Source organism: Budorcas taxicolor, chromosome 2 (genome assembly GCF_023091745.1).
Source record: "Budorcas taxicolor isolate Tak-1 chromosome 2, Takin1.1, whole genome shotgun sequence".
NCBI lineage: Eukaryota > Metazoa > Chordata > Mammalia > Artiodactyla > Bovidae > Budorcas > Budorcas taxicolor.
In genome coordinates, this window is record NC_068911.1 from 43,408,960 (window position 1) to 43,425,849 (window position 16,890).

Consider the following 16,890-nt stretch of genomic DNA (forward strand, 5'->3'; position numbering starts at 1 on the left):
GATTATATGGACTGCTTCAAGACAACACATTTTGGAGGCCAGAATAAAAGTGAAAAGAATTGGGCAGGAGGCTGTTTTAAGGCATCAGAAAAAAACATGGAGGTGGGGTGGGAAATGGTCTAATTTGGGACATATTTTTAAAGTAGAGACAATGGGATTTGTTAAGGGTATCAACAAATAATTTGAGAGGCTTATGGGAGTGTAGAACACAGTGAAGTTTTTTGTCTGGACAATTACATGACAAGTATCATTTAATGAGATAGGGAATACTTTTTTTATTGTGGAAGCTTTGAAATTTATTTTTGATGTATATGGAATTGACATCCAATTGTAGATGTCCAAAATTAGAGAGGTTGCCTACACAAGGTTGGAAATAAGTGAGGAGATAGGTGCTTGAGACAGAAAATTGTAAAATAAAGTAAAAATAAAAATTAAAAAAAAAAGTGCTTCAGCATTTGTCAGGAAAAGGAGGAATATCCAACTAAAGACCCTAAGGATCCTCAGTGTGGTTTGAGAAAATTTTAAAACATTGACCTTCTATTTTTAGTTTTTTAATTTTTTCTAATCATGCTGAATATATAGAAATTAACTTAAATGTGTCTCAAGTATTAGAGCTTTATTTATTGTTTATTGCACTAGATATGCTCACTAGTGTTAGTTCCTCAGTCATGTCCAACTCTTTGTGATCCCATGGGCTCTAGCCCACCAGGCTCCCCCATCTATGGAATTCTCCAGGCAAGAATACTGGAGTTGGTAGCCATTCCCTTCTCCAAGAGGATCTTCCTGACCCAGGGACCCAGGGATGGAACCCAGGTCTCCCACACTGCAGGCAGATTCTTTATAGCCTGAGCCATCATTGTAATTTTATAAATGGTGTACCTTTTAAGGAATTCCCTTCTTCTCTTCACTTGTTATTTCATTTCTTTCCCTTAAACTACCAAAGGTTCGTGTTCCTTTGGGATGCTATCTCTGATTTCTGTTTCATTGATGCAGTCCTACAGTGAGACTCTTAGGTTGTGTGAATATTCTTATAATAGTACTTATTATATGAGTCTGATTATTTTCAGATCTCTTGTCATATCTCACTGAAGGTAGGAAACTATGCCTTATTCATCTTGGTAATCACAAGATCTACGGCAACTAGATACAAATAATCCATATACATTCTTTTAATTGAAGAGATAAAAAAGATGAAACTTATTATGCATTTAAAAATTTCCCACTCATAAACTGTTTCTAATATGTGAATTCAGCTCCTGTAGAGACAAGATGGAACCAAGGAACAATGTGACTTACTTTGTCCTCCTGAGCCTCACACAGAATCCAAAGGAGCAGAAAGTCCTTTCTGTTATGTTCTTGTTCTTTTACATATTGACCATGGTGGGCAATGTGCTCATTGTTGTGACTATAACTGTCAGTAAGACTCTGAGCTCACCAATGTATTTTTTTCTTATCATTTATAGATTTAATTTCTTCTTCTTCAGTTTCCCCCAGATTAATTTCAGACTTGATGTTTGGGAAAAAAATACCATATCCTTTGAATCTTGCATGACCCAGCTCTTTACTGAGCACCTTTTCAGTGGATCCGAGGTCTTCCTTCTGCTGGTGATGGCCTATGACCGCTATGTTGCCATCTGCAAGCCCTTGCATTATTTGGTGATCATGAGACAGAGGGTGTGTTTTGCACTGCTGGTGGTGTCTTGTGTTTCAGTGGCACCTTAGTTGTGGCCAATGGGATACTGATCTGCACTATAGTGTTTCTGCTCTTACCCGTCTTCTATGGACTCTCTCTGCACTCTGAAGAATCTGAGTCAGGAAGGGAGGCTGAAAGCCCTCCAGACCTGTGGTTCCCACATCACTGTTGTCTGCTTCTTTGTTCCGTTAGCAGAACTTTCCCATTGATAAATCTTTGACTGTGTTTTATGGAGTCATAACTCCTATGCTGAACCCACTAATCTATAGTCTAAGTAATTCTGAACTGACTGATGCTATGAAGAGGCTCTGGAGAAAAAAATATCATTATCAGGCAGTAGATAAATGCATTATCTATCATGACAAAAGTAATTTAGCATTAGAGCCTATAATCTTGGAGTGTGAAAGTTTTCATAAGTCTGATGCAAAAACATATCTTTACTCTGATTTATATGTATAATTAAAATATGTACTATATGTTTGTGTTGTTATTTTTTATTTTTAATTAGAGGATATTTATTTTTTAATATTGTGATGGTTTCTGCTGTACATCAACATGAATCTACCATATGTTTATTAACAGTTTCTTTGCTAGAATGTAAACTTTATAATGTCTATTTTAACACTGTACTTAGAGCGGGAAAATGTACTTATGGTAAGGAGTCAATAATAATATGTCATTTATTACTGAATTAGATTTTTATATTATTTATAAAATTATTTACTCAAATTCTGATTTAATTCTTTCTCATTCTTAATTTTATTTTAGTCATAGTTTTTGGTTTTATCTTCAATATTTTTATTGTACTAGTTAAATGTTGAAAATATATAGATTGTCTTCTTATTCATTTTCATTTGTTTTACATATTACATTTTAGTATAATATTACTAAGTGAAATACTGAAAAGATATTGGATAAGAATACATATGGAAATAGAATTATGCAACATTTAGCACCTTGAATAAAACTCTTGCTCATCAACAAACCTGAGCCTCCTAGACTTTTCAGATGTAGTCATTTCACTTTGTTTCTAAAATTCTTTAAGTAATAATCTTTTTAAAAGTAAGCATATTTTCACATATTTTTGCTACTATTTTTGTAACTAACGTTGTTAAATAGTAACAAAAATATACGAAAATATCCTGTGTATACATTTTGCATTTTACTTCTCTAACTCCTGAAGATCTTTACATGCAAGTGTGTGTGCTAAGTTGCTTCAGTTGCATCTGACTCTGTGCCACCCTATGAACTGTAGCCCACCAGGCTCCTCTGTTCATGGAATTCTCCAGGCAAGAATACTGGAGTGGATTGCCTCTCCAGTGATCTTCCCAACCCAAGGGTTGAAGCCAGGTCTCTCACACTGCAGGCAGATTCTTTACCATCTGAGCCACCAGGGAGCCTCCATACAAGTATATATAAGACTAAGTCATTTTTTCTTCATACTGCTTAACTGTGATATAAAGATACACTAATATTGATGTATCCAGTCTTATCCATCTTTTCCTCTTTTCCTCCCCTTAGTTTGGAAAATACCCTTTTGACACATTCCAAAATTCAGTGCTTAGTAAAGATGCATGTTGTATGAAAGTCTGATTAAAGAAATTATTTTACTTTCATACTTTAATTACAAATAAATAAATAAAGTTGAATTTGAGCATCTATTCATAGGTTTATTAAGAAATTTTATGTTTTACTTGATTGCTCATCTTTATCTATACTGAATGGCATTTAATTATATACTCAAAAATTATCTCATTTACTTTGTATGTGGAATGATTATTTTTCTAGCTTGTAATTTGTTTTTCTTATTTTTATACTGTGCAGAACATTTAAAATTTGATGTAACCAAAATATTCTTCTCCACATTTAACTTTTTAAGTCTTTTTGCTATTTTATGTTTTTTATTTAAAATTTGAAACCAATTTGGATTCCTTAGGCTGCGTGCACCTCCCTGGTCTAAGCCGCTCAGGTTTGGTGCTCAGGTAGCCCTCAGAGGCTGAGATTCGGTTGGAACTGCGTTTTGTGCCCTTCCCAGGTCCGAGTAGCTCAGGAGTTCGGCGAGCGCGGTCGCTGCGACTTGTTGCCTTTTCTGTCTCTGCTGCTCAGTTTTCTGGGTGTACCGCTGGTGCCCCTTGTGAGGCAGATGTCCGATGCAGGATACAGCATGCTTGGGGCGGGTGCATGGGGATGACCCAGAGGGATGTTGTGGGGAGGGAGGTGGGAGGGGGGTTCATGTTTGGGAACGCATGTATACCCGTGATGGATTCATGTCAATGTATGGCAAAACCAATACAGTATTGTAAAGTAAAATAAAGTAAAAATAAAAATTAAAAAATAAAACATAAAATTTGAAACCATCTACATATCATTTGATGTGAAGTGAAGTGTTAAGTAGGGATTACATTTCAATTATTGCTCAAGATTTTCAATTTTTAGGTGGATATTTATTTCTCCCCATAGCTCTGGTATTCAAATTATGCAATCAAAAATATGGCATGTGTTTGGATCAAATTCAGGCTGCCATTATGTTCACTTGATCTCTTTTTTCATGTGTAATTTAACACAGAATATAATTATATATTATTTAAAATAAACTTAATATCTTATAAGTCTAGGACTCTTTTATTTAGTATTCCTTATCAGAGCTATGCTTATTCTTACATATTCATACTTTAAAATTAAATTTCAATATGCCTTTCTAGTTAGAACTGTACTTAGTATTTTGAATAGATTTGACTGGGAAAGAATTTGTATCATCTGAGAATTCATAATTTTTATACACAAACTGCATAGATCTTCCACTTAGAGGTTTTCCTTTATGTTCAAGTCTCGCTATGTTTCTAGTTTGGAACTTCAGATTTTTGAATTTTTATGCCACTGTTTTAAAGTGGATTATGTCTTCTATCACATTTTCCAAGCACCTGTACTTTCGATGTATGACATCTGTTCTTTAAGCTGTTTTTTTAAAGCTTTTTTTAATAACATGATCTTCACAGTACATCCATCATTTAAAAAAAATTCTAAGTTCTATAAATTTTGATACACAAGTCATGTAGTCACTGTCACATTCAATATGAAGAATATTTCATCATCAGTAGTATTTGTCCATGTACTTTGTAGTCACCTCCTGCCTCCATTTCCAAGTCCATTTCCATTCCTTTAGTTTTATCATTTTCCAGAATGTCAATTAAATTCAGTCATATGGTATGTAGGCTTTCCCTCCTAGTTTTATTGGGGTATAATTGACAAATTAAAATGTATATTTCAGATTACAGTGTGATGACTTTATACACATATACTCTGTTGAAGTGGTTAACAGTCCATACTTTCAAAACAGAGGGCATAGGTTCTACCCTTGGTTAAAGAACTAAAATCCTGCTTGCTCTATGGTGCAGACAAAAAAGGAAGGATTAAAAAAAAAATCAAAGGTACAATATAGCTTAATAAACTATAGCCAACATGAGCTTCCCAGGTAGCACTAGTGTAGTCAGTGCAGGATACATAAGTGATGCAGGTTCAATCCCTGGGTCAAGAAGATCCCCTGGAGTAGGAAATGGCAATTTGCTCCAGCATTCTTGCCTGGGAATTCCCATGGATACAAGAGCCTGGCAGGCTGCAGTCCATGGGGTCACAAAAGTCTGACACAACTGAGCGACAGCACAGCACATGTTATGTTTCACGGATACATACAAGCTAAGAAAAAGAATAGTAAATATATAGATTTTAATATTTCAAAGTAGTGTTACTGAAGGTTAGTGGGAAACAGAATAATTATTCTCTACATGTACTGGGAAAATTCATTTATTCTTCTAATCAGAAAAGTGAAAGTAGCTCAGTCGTGCCTGACTCTTTGTGAGTCCATGGACGATACAGTCCATGGAATTCTGCAGGCCAGAATATCAGAGTGGGTAGCTTTTGCTTCCTCCAGGGAATCTTCCCAACCCAGGGATCAAACCCAGATCTCCCACATTGCAGGTAAATTCTTTACCAGTTGGTTAGAAAGGGATGAGTATTTCCTCTTCACACTACTTGAAAATGTATATCCTATGTGGGTTAAATATGTAAATGTGAAAGTGTGCTAAGTTGCTCAGTCATGTCTGACTCTTTGCCACCTCGTAGATTGTATTCTGTTGTCCAGGGGATTATCACAGCAAGAATACTGGAGTAGGTTGCCATTTCCTCCTCCAGGGGATCTTTCCAACCCAGCAGGTTCTTTACCACTGAGCCACCTGGGAAGCCCAAATAATGAAAATGATTCACTTTAAAAAGCATAAAGATAATTATCCTTATAACTTGGACAGGAAGAACAAGAACTTTGAGAAGTATATACAGAGATCTTTCATCCTGGATCCACATTTCATGTTCCTATGTGAGGAATCATAGCATATGTGAGGAATCCTTGATGAGACCACATTCACTGCTATATCCAGGTATGAATTCTTCTCATTCTGATAATCTGGAAGTATTTAATTCACCATTTAAATTTCTTTCTGGTTAGAAGATCTAAAGTGCATTATATTTCTTTCACCAGTGCTAGTTCACCGGTGGAGATGTTGGGTCCGGGGATTTCTGTCTGTGGATCCTTGAGCTGGTGGATGAGGCTAGGGACCAGCGTGTTCCCTGATGAGTGAGCTGAGTCCTGACATGGTGGGCTGAAGGATCTTTATGATCACAGGGCTGCTGTCCACCCATTGGTGTTTGAAGCCAGGCTCTAATGGGTCCTGAAGCTGTGCCAGCTCACTGTTGGGTGAAACTGGTCCTGGGTTCTCTGGTGGCAGGGTCCAGGAGTTCAGAACCTGGTCTTGGCCTGCCCATGGATGGGACTGAAGACTGAGAAATCATGGATTTGCTGCCCGGCCGCTGGTGAGCGAGCATGTTCACAGGTGGCTGGGGTTTCAGAACTTCCCACAGTAGCCAGCATGCTGGTGGACAGGTTGTATCCTTTGCCCATTGATCTGGGGCTTCCTAGGTACGGAGCCGACTGACAGTGGTGGGGGCTGCATAGCAAAGCTTGCCAGCACTAGTGTCCTGATGGAGGCTAGCTCCTCAGAATGGCTGCTCCCAGCATGTCTCCCCAAGGAGAGTCTCAAATTCTTCCTGCCTCTCTAGAAAATGCCCCAAGATCAGCAAGTGAGTCTCATTCAAAATCCATTCAAATGACAGTTTCTGCCCTGGTTGGCTGCTGGAGCCTGTGTGATTTGGTGTGGTGTCTTTTAGGTTGGCGTCTCTATGGTCTACATCCATCTTCTGGCTCTCTCTAAAGCAAGCCCCACTGGCCTTGAAGACATGTTATTTTGTGGGCCATCTTCCTCATGTAGGACTCCTTGGCTGAGGAGCTCAATGTACTGTGCAGACTTTTCACTTCTTGGGGAGGAACGCTGCAGTTGTCATTATCCACCCATTTGTGGAGCAGGGTCTTAACAATGTTGTGTTTCTATTCTTCCTATCTTTTGTTGTGGGATCTTCCTGATATCTTTTGTTTCAGAGAATTTTTTTTTTCCTACTCTTTCTTTCCCATCAGTAGTTGTTTCATAAGTAATTGTTGTTTTTGTGTCACTGTTGGAAAACTGAGCTCAGGGTTTTTACTCTGCATGATGAAGTGAAGTGAAGTGAAGTGAAGTGAAGTTGCTCTGTTGTGCCCAACTCTTCGTGACCCCATGCACAGTAGCCTGCACCACGCTCCTCTGTCCACGGGATTTTCTAAGCAAAAATACTAGAGTGGGTTGCTGTTTTCTTCTCCAGGGAATCTTCCCGACCCAGGGATCAAACCCAGGTCTCCCACATTGTAGACAAACTCTTTACCTTATGAGCTATCAGGGAAGCCCATTCTGCATGATGGCCATTCTCGTATATGTCTGCTTTTATGCCAAATCCACACTGCTATTATTATCATGGTTTTATAGTGCTTTAGAATCAAAAATAGGAGACTTCCAAATATGTTCTTCTTTTTCAAGATTGTTTTGGCTGTTTGGAGTCCATTGAGATTTCAAATAATTTTTAGGAGGCATTTTTCTATTTCTCTAAAAAAGAAAATAAAAACAGTTTGGGGGATTTTGATAGGGATTGTATTGAATATCCAGATAACTTTATGCAGTGTTGACGTCTTAATAATATTAAGTATTTCAGCTCATGAATATCTTTTTATGTTTGTGTGCTTTTTGTAACATCTTTCAGTAATATTTTGTAGTTTTCAGTGTAGAAGACTTTGCTTCTCACTTAAATTTACTTTTGGACTTCACTGGTGGCTTAACTAGTAAAGAATACACCTGCAATGAGGGAAACCTGGGTTTGATCTCTGGGTTAAGAAGATCCCCTGGAGAAGGGAAAGGTTACCCACTCCTGTATTCTGGCCTGGAGAATTCCATGGAATATATAGTGCATGGAGTCGCAAAGAGTCAGACATGACTGAGCAACTTTCACTTACGTTTACTTTTAATTATCTTATTCTCTTTGATGATCTCATAGACGGAATTATATTCTTAATTTCCTCTTTGTTGTATTTATTGACACCATAGAAATTTAACATCCTTTCGAGATGAAAACTTTTCAACAATTAGGAACAAAAGAAATGTATCACACCATGATAGACCATTCAGGTATGACCTAAATCAAATCCCGTATGATTATACAGTGGAAGTGAGAGGTAGATTTAAGGGACTAGATCTGATAGACAGAGTGCCTGATGAACTATGAATGGAGCTCTGTGATGTTGTACAGGAGACAGAGATCAAGACCAACCTCATGGAAAAGAAATGTAAAAGAGCAAAATGGCTGTCTGGGGAGGCCTTACAAATAGCTGTGAAAAGAAGAGAAGAGAAAAGCAAAGGAGAAAAGGGAAGATATAAGCATCTGAATACAGAGTTCCAAAGAATAGCAAGAAGAGATAAGAAAGTGTTCCTCAGGGATCAATGCAAAGAAATAGAGGAAAATAACAGGATGGGAAAGACTAGAGATCTCTTCAAGAAAATTAGAGATACCAAGGAAACATTTCATGCAAAGATAGGCTCAATAAAGGACAGAAATGGTATGGACCTAACAGAAGCAGAAGATATGAAGAAGAGGTGGCAAGAATATACAGAAGAACTGTACAAAAAAGATCTTCGTGAACCAGATAATCATGATGGTGTGATCACTCACCTAGAGCCAGACATCCTGGAATGTGAAGTGAAGTTGGCCTTAGAAAGCATCACTACGACCAAAGCTGGTGGAAGTGATGGAATTCCAGTTGAGCTGTTTCAAATCCTGAAAGATGATGCTGTGAAAGTGCTGGACTCAATATGTCAGCAAATTTGGTAAACTCAGCAGTGGCCACAGGACAGGAAAAGGTCAGTTTTCATTCCAATCCCAAAGAAAGGCAATGCCAAAGAATACTCAGACTACCTCACAATTGCACTCATCTCGCACACCAGTAAAGTAATGCTCAAAATTCTCCAAGCCAGGCTTCAGCAGTATGTGAACCGTGAACTTCCAGATGTTCAAGCTGGTTTTAGAAAAGGCAGAGGAACCAGAGACCAAATTGCTAACATCTGCTGGATCATCAAAAAAGCAAGAGTTCCAGGTAAACATCTATTTCTGCTTTATTGAGTATGCCAAAGCCTTTGACTGTGTGGATCACAATAAACTGCGGAAAATTCTGAAACAGATGGCAATATCAGACTGCTTGACCTGCCTCTTGAGAAACCTATATGCAGGTCAGGAAGCAACAGTTAGAACTGGACATGGAACAACAGACTGGTTCTAAATAGGAAAAGGAGTATGTCAAGGCTGTATATTGTCATCGTGCTTATTTAACTTATATGCAGAGTACATCATGAGAAACGCTGGGATGAAAGAAGCACAAGCTGGGATCAAGATTGCTGGGAAAAATATCAATAACCTCAGATATGCAGATGATGCCACCCTTATGGAAGAAAGTGAAGAGGAACTAAAAAGCCTCTTGATGAAAGTGAAAGAGGAGAATGAAAAAGTTGGCCTAAAGCTCAACATTCAGAAAACGAAGATCATGGCATCTTGTCCCATCACTTCATGGGAAATAGATGGGGAAACACTGGAAACAGTGTCAGACTTTATTTTTCTGGGCTCCAAAATCACTGCAGATGATGACTGCAGCCATGAAATTAAAAGACGCTTACTCCTTGGAAGAAACGTTATGACCAACCTAAATAGCATATTAAAAAGCAGAGACATTACTTTGTCAACAAAAGTCCATCTAGTCAAGGCTATGGTTTCTCCAGTGGTCATGTATGGATGTGAGAGTTGGACTGAAGAAAGCTGAGCACAGAAAAATTGATGTTTTTGAATTGTGGTGTTGGAGAAGACTCCTGAGAGTCTCTTGGACTGCAAGGATATCCAACCAGTCCATTCTAAAGGACCTCAGTCCTGGGTGTTCTTTTGAAGGACTGATTCTAAAGCTGAAACTCCAGTACTTTGGTCACCTCATGTGAAGTGTTGATTCATTGGAAAAGACTCTGCTGGGAGGGATTGGGGGTAGGAGGAGAAGAGGATGACAGAGGTTGAGATGCCTGGATGGCATCACGGACTTGATGGACGTGAGTCTGAGTGAACTCCGGGAGTTGGTGATGGACAGGGAGGCCTGGCGTGCTGCGATTCATGGGGTCGCAAAGAGTCAGACACGACTGAGCGAATGAACTGAACTGATGATAGAGCTGTGTATGACACATCCACAGGGAATGTTAGACTCTATAGAAAAGTTGAACACTTTCCCCTTAAAAATTAGGAGTAAGAGAAGTGTGCAGACTTTCACCACGTTGCAGAAACACAGATCTTCAGAACTTTTCTTGGAATTTTTAGAATTTTCCACAAATAGATTGTAACATCTCTGAAGTGATTTTATAATTAATTAAATTTTACTTAATTTTATTGTTTGTAACAGTGTTTCCAATGGTAGCCACATTCTAATGTTTGGATTTCAGCTTCAGCACCACCCTAAAAACCATCTTCTCTGATTAAATTATCCATAGAAAAATTCCCTCTTTTATTTCTGTCACTGTACTTTATTTGTTGTCATATTGTCCGTGGATGGAGCTTCCCTGCGGCTCAGATGGTAAAATGTCCGCCTGCAATGCTGGAAACCTGGATTTGATCCCTGGGTTGGGAAGATCCCCTGGAGAAGGAAATGACAACCCACTCTAATACTCTTGCCTGGAAAATTCCATGAGCAGAGAAGCCTGGCAGGCTACAGTCCACGGGGTCACAGAGAGTCAGACACGACTGAGTGACTTTCACTCACTCACTCATGGTACAGTTGGTGGCATTAAACAGGTAACTTAGCTTAAAAATAACTACTAGGTAAATAACTAGTAATTGCATATCAACTGGTGATAAAATTATATATCTAACCAAAATTTAAGGTAAATAAATTTAATATTATTAAATAAAAAGAAACATGAATTTGTTGTGGCAGTTGGGAAGTATGTCTTTAATTAGTCAAACTGGAACAAAATGCCTGGTCTGATATTTCACTCCTGAGTTGCAATAACTTCATAATGGTTTTAAGACCATATTTTCCTCCATGTTACACTTTCTAACCTAATTATGTGACTTGACCTTATAGTATCTTTACGTGTACAGGTAGTTTTAACATTTAGTCGAACATCCAGTGAATTTAATTAAGGAAGGATTGATATTGGTTTCAGGACTCAGTGATAAATGTAGCTAGAAGGGATAAGTGTCTAGTTATCATTATTAGTATCAGGAAAAATGATATCCTTTAAGAACTGATGTAAAATTTCAGGAGGTGGTTTTTTTGGCTTAAAACATTGCATAAAAAAGATAAAAACACAAGAATTTCTGTCAAAGTCGAGGTTCAAGTATTCTAGCTTTACTAACAAAATGAAAAGAGAAGATCTAAGCAATTGAATGGTATTTTTCTATTTTGATATTAGTAGGAAAATAAATTACTAGAGACACATTTTCTTGGGAAATGACTGTTTGCTATCTTTCTATGTAAATATAGGATTTGTTTCAGTTTTTGATAAATTATCCTAATGTGGTAATTTCTTTCTGCATATGCATGAAATTTCTTTAAATAACTTATACAAATAAAAAACTCTTGAATAGTCAGAAAACTCATGGAGAAAATGGACAGACACTGGAGTGATATAAGATATTTCTTTAAGAAATAATGCAAACCTTTTCCATCTATTATCAACCTGGATGAAAGAAGAATTCAAGATGCATATGAGTGATTTTAATATTTATTTTGAAGATAATGAGCAAGCCTCCACAAGTAAGGCCAATAGTAAATAGTGGGAAGTAGGCATCATAATTGTGTGATTTCTTTACTATTGAGGAAATTTAATCACCTTAAAATAAATCAAATTTAGAATCAATTCTAGTTTTATCACTTAAAAATGTGTGACCCTGGAAATATTAATTTAATGTTCTGTGCCTTAATTTCTTCAACTATGAAACAGAGATTACAGTTCTCATTAAGTTTAAATATGATATGTTATATTGTGAGCACTGATTGAAACTGACTTTATATGCATACATACTCAGTTGTGTCTGACTCTTGTGACCTTGTGAATTGTAGCCCACCAGGCTCCTCTGTCCGTGGGATTCTCCAAGCAAGAATACTGGAGTAGTTTGCCATTTCTTGCTTCAAAGGATCAAATCCAGGTCTTCTGCATTATATTCACTGATAGCTTTAAGAGAAGCTCCATTTATTGGAGGCCAGAATAGAAGTAGAGAAACAGGGCAGGAGGCCATTGCTTTGGGCTGTGAAGAAAATGCATGTAGCGAATGATCCAATTTGTGATGTATTTAGAGGTAGAGACAACAAGGTTTGCTAAAGGTATCCCTAAGTAAGATGAGAACACTAGGGAGTGAAGAACATGGTGAAGCTTTTGGTTTTTTTGAGCAGTAACATGGAAGTTGATATTTAATAAGATGGGAAATTCCCTTTTTATTGTGGAATATTTAAAACTTATTTCTACATGTATTAAATGGATATCCAATTGTACGTCCAAAGTTGGAGATGTTGCATATATTTTGCTTTGCATTGTTTTACAGCTGTCTCATAGTTCTTTCTATTGTCCAGCAAAATAAAATGTAGCATGTGCCAGGATCCAAAGCTCCATTTGCAACAATGGTTATATTTTTATAGTGTTTGCACATATTTATGTAGAATTTTAAGACAAAGGTGAAAATAGATGGAAAGCTAGAGCCTGGAGACAAACTTACAGTGCTTTGGCATTTACTGATTAGAAAATGAGGAATATCCAACTGAAGACCCTAGGAAAGAAGTTTCAGTGAGGTTTGACACAATTCAGGACGGTGACCTTCTATTTATAGTTTTACCTACAAACAGTGAATATTGAAATTGGCTTAAATGGATCTTAAGTATTATACCTTTGTGACTTTATATATGGTGTACCTTTTAAAGGAATTCCTTTCTCATATTCTTGTTTCATTTTTCCTTTAAAAAACATCTTAAAAATTGCTTCCTCTGTAAAGCCTTCTCTGACTTCAGCTTGATTGATTTTATACTGAGCTTGATTGATGTTATGCTTTAGCTTGATTAATATATATGTATATTGACTATAAACTTGTGTGAATATTCTTATAAAGGTACTTACTACATGGTTCTGGAATTATCTATTTACTGAGAGTAGGAAAATATGCCTTATTTAATTTGGTATTCATAATATCTGTGACACATTGGACACAAATACATAATTCATGTAAATTCTTTTAATTGGCTGACTAAAAAAGATGAAGTTTATAATGCATAAACTGCCCCCCTCCCATCTTGAGTTGTAGGTTAACTGTTTTAATGTGTGAACTCAGTTCCTGTCCAGACTGGATGGAACCATGGAACAATGTAACTTACTTTGTCCTCCTGGGCCTCACAGAGAATCCAAAGGAGTAGAAAGTCCTTTCTGTTCTGTTCTTGCTCTTCTACATTTTCACTCTGGTGGGCAATCTGCTCATTGTTGTGACTATAACTGTCAGTAAGACCCTGAACTCACCTATGCACACTTTTCTTGCTTGCTTATCATTTATAGATCTAATGTATGCCTCTTCTATCTTCCCTAGATTGATTTCAGACTTGTACTTTGGGGAAGATACCATATCCTTCCAAACTTGTCTGACCCAGCTGTTTACAGAGCACTTTTTTGGTGGATCAGAGATCATCCTTCTGCTGGTGATGGCCTGTGACCGCTATGTGGCCATCTGTAAGCCCTTGCATTATTTGGTGATCATGAGGCAGAGGGTGTGTTTCATGCTTCTGGTGTTGTCATTTGTTGGTGGCTTTGTGCACTCAGTAATTCATCTTATCACATTTATAGGCTCCCATTCTGTGGCCCCAATGTCATTGATCACTTTCTCTGTTCCCTTTACTGAAACTCGTCTGTACTGACACCAACATTATAGGCATCATAGTTGTGGCCAATGGAAGACTGATCTGCACTATTGTTTTCTTACTCTTACTCATCTCCTATGGAGTCATCCTGCACTCTCTGAAGAACCCGAGTCAGGAAGAGCGGCAGAAAACCCTCCAGACATGTGGTTCCCACATCACTCTGGTTGTCTGCTTCTTTGTTCCCTGTATTTTCATGTATGTAAGACCTGCTAAGACCTTCCCCATTGACAAATCATTTTGAGTGTATTTTATATACTCATAACCCCCATGTTGAACCCATTAATCTACAGTCTAAGAAATTCCAAATTCAGACTCAAATTGAAGAAAGTAGGGAAAACCACTAGACCATTCAGGTATGACCTATATCAAATCCCGTATGATTATACAGTGGAAGTGAGAAATAGATTTAAGGACCTAGATCTGATAGATAGAGTGCCTGATGAACTATGGAATGAGGTTCATGACATTGTATAGGAGACAGGGATCAAGACCATCCCCATGGAAAAGAAATGCAAAAAAGCAAAATGGCTGTCTGGAGAGGCCTTACAAATAGCTGTGAAAAGAAGAGAGGTGAAAAGTAAAAGAGAAAAGAAAAGATATAAGCATCTGAATGCAGAGTTCCAAAGAATAGCAAGAAGAGATAAGAAAGCCTTCTTCAGTGATCAATCCAAGGAAATAGAGGAAAATAACAGGATGGGAAAGACTAGAGATCTCTTCAAGAAAATTAAAGATACCAAGGAAACATTTCATGCAAAGATGGGCTCGATGAAGGACAGAAATGGTATGGACCTAACAGAAGCAGAAGATATTAAGAAGAGGTGGCAAGAATACACGGAAGAACTGTACTAAAAAGATCTTCACAACCCAGATAATCATGATGATGTGATCACTAATCTAGAGCTAGACATCTTGGAATGTGAAGCCAAGTGGGCCTTAGAAAGCATCACTACGAACAAAGCTAGTGGACGTGATGGAATTCCAGTTGAGCTGTTTCAAATCTGGAAAGATGATGCTGTGAAAATGTTGCACTAAATATGCCAGCAAATTTGGAAAACTCAGCAGTGGCCACAGGACAGGAAAAGGTCAGTTTTCATTCCAATCCCAAAGAAAGGCAAGGCAAAAAAAAAAAAAAAAAAAAGAATGCTCAAACTACCCAACAATTGCACTCATCTCAAACACTAGTAAAGTAATGCTCAAAATTCTCCAAGCCAGGCTTCAGCAATACATGAACCCTGAAATCCCTGATGTTCAAGCTGGTTTTAGAAAAGGCAGAGGAACCAGAGATCAAATTGCCAACATCCACTGGATCATGGAAAAAGCAGGAGAGTTCCAGAAAAAACACCTATTTCTGCTTTATTGACTATGCCAAAGCCTTTGACTGTGTGGATCACAAGAAACTGTGGGAAATTCTGAGAGAGATGGGAATACCAGACCACCTAACCTGCCTCTTGAGAAATCTGTATGCAGGTCAGGAAGCAACAGTTAGAAGTGGACATGGAACAACAGACTGGTTCCAAATAGGAAAAGGAGTACATCAAGGCTGTATATTGTCACCCTACTTATTTAACTTATATGCAGAATACGTCATGAGAAACGCTGGACTGGAAGAAACACAAGCTGGAATCAAGATTGCTGGGAAAAATATCAATAACCTCAGATATGCAGATGACACCACCCTTATGGCAGAAAGTGAAAAGGAGCTAAGAAGCCTCTTGATGAAAGTGAAAGAGGAGAGCAAAAAAGTTGGCTTAAAGCTCAACATTCAGAAAACGAAGATCATGGCATCCGGTCCCATCACTTCATGGGAAATAGATGGGGAAACAGTGGAAACAGTATCAGACTTTATTTTGGGGGGCTCCAAAATCACTGCAGATGGTGATTGCAACCATGAAATTAAAAGACGCTTACTCCTTGGAAGAAAAGTTATGACCAACCTAGATAGCATATTCAAAAGCAGAGACATTACTTTGCCGACTAAGGTCTGTCTAGTCAAGGCTGTGAGTTTTCCTGTGGTCATGTATGGATGTGAGAGTTGGACTGTGAACAAGGCTGAGCGCTGAAGAATTGATACTTTTGAACTGTGGTGTTGGAGAAGACTCTTGAGATTCCCCTGGACTGCAAGGAGATCCAACCAGTCCATTCTGAAAGAGATCAACCCTGGGATTTCTTTGGAAGGAATGATGCTAAAGCTGAAGCTCCAGCACTTTGGCCACCTCATGCAAAGGGTTGACTCATTGGAAAAGACTCTGATTCTGGGAGGGATTGAGGGCAGGAGGAGAAGGGGACGACAGAGGATGAGATGGCTGGATGGCATCACGGACTCGATGGACGTGAGTCTGAGTGAACTCCGGGAGATGGTGATGGACAGGGAGGCCTGGCGTGCTGTGATTCATGGGGTTGCAAGGAGTCGAACATGACTGAGCAACTGAACTGAACTGAACTGAAGAAATTCTGAGTTGACTAATGGTATGAAGAAGCTCTGGAGAAAAATATGTTATTCCAGGTGGTAAATAAGTGCATTATCCCTCATGACAAAAGTATTTTAATATTAAAGCCAATAATCTTGGAGAGTAAAGATTTCATAAATCTAATGGAAACTTTTAAATAAGGGATTTATGAAAATGTTATTTAAAAATGAACTATATATTTGTGATTTTCTTAAGTTTCTTTGCAAAAATCTAAAATTTATAATGTCTGTTTTACTAGGGCACCTAGAGAGGTAAAGTACAGTTGAAGTGGGGAGTCAATAATAATATGCTATTTACTAGTGAATGACAATTTTATAAACACAATATTTTTTGCTCAATTT

At 37.9% G+C, this 16,890-nt stretch overlaps 2 pseudogenes; both read left to right on the forward strand.

Annotated features, from left to right (window-relative positions):
• The first annotated feature begins 1,269 nt into the window (after nt 1–1,269).
• LOC128060277 (olfactory receptor 4A47-like) lies at nt 1,270–2,152 on the forward strand (annotated as a pseudogene).
• An 11,368-nt stretch (nt 2,153–13,520) lies between these two features.
• LOC128060284 (olfactory receptor 4A47-like) lies at nt 13,521–16,591 on the forward strand (annotated as a pseudogene).
• The last annotated feature ends 299 nt before the right edge of the window (nt 16,592–16,890 follow it).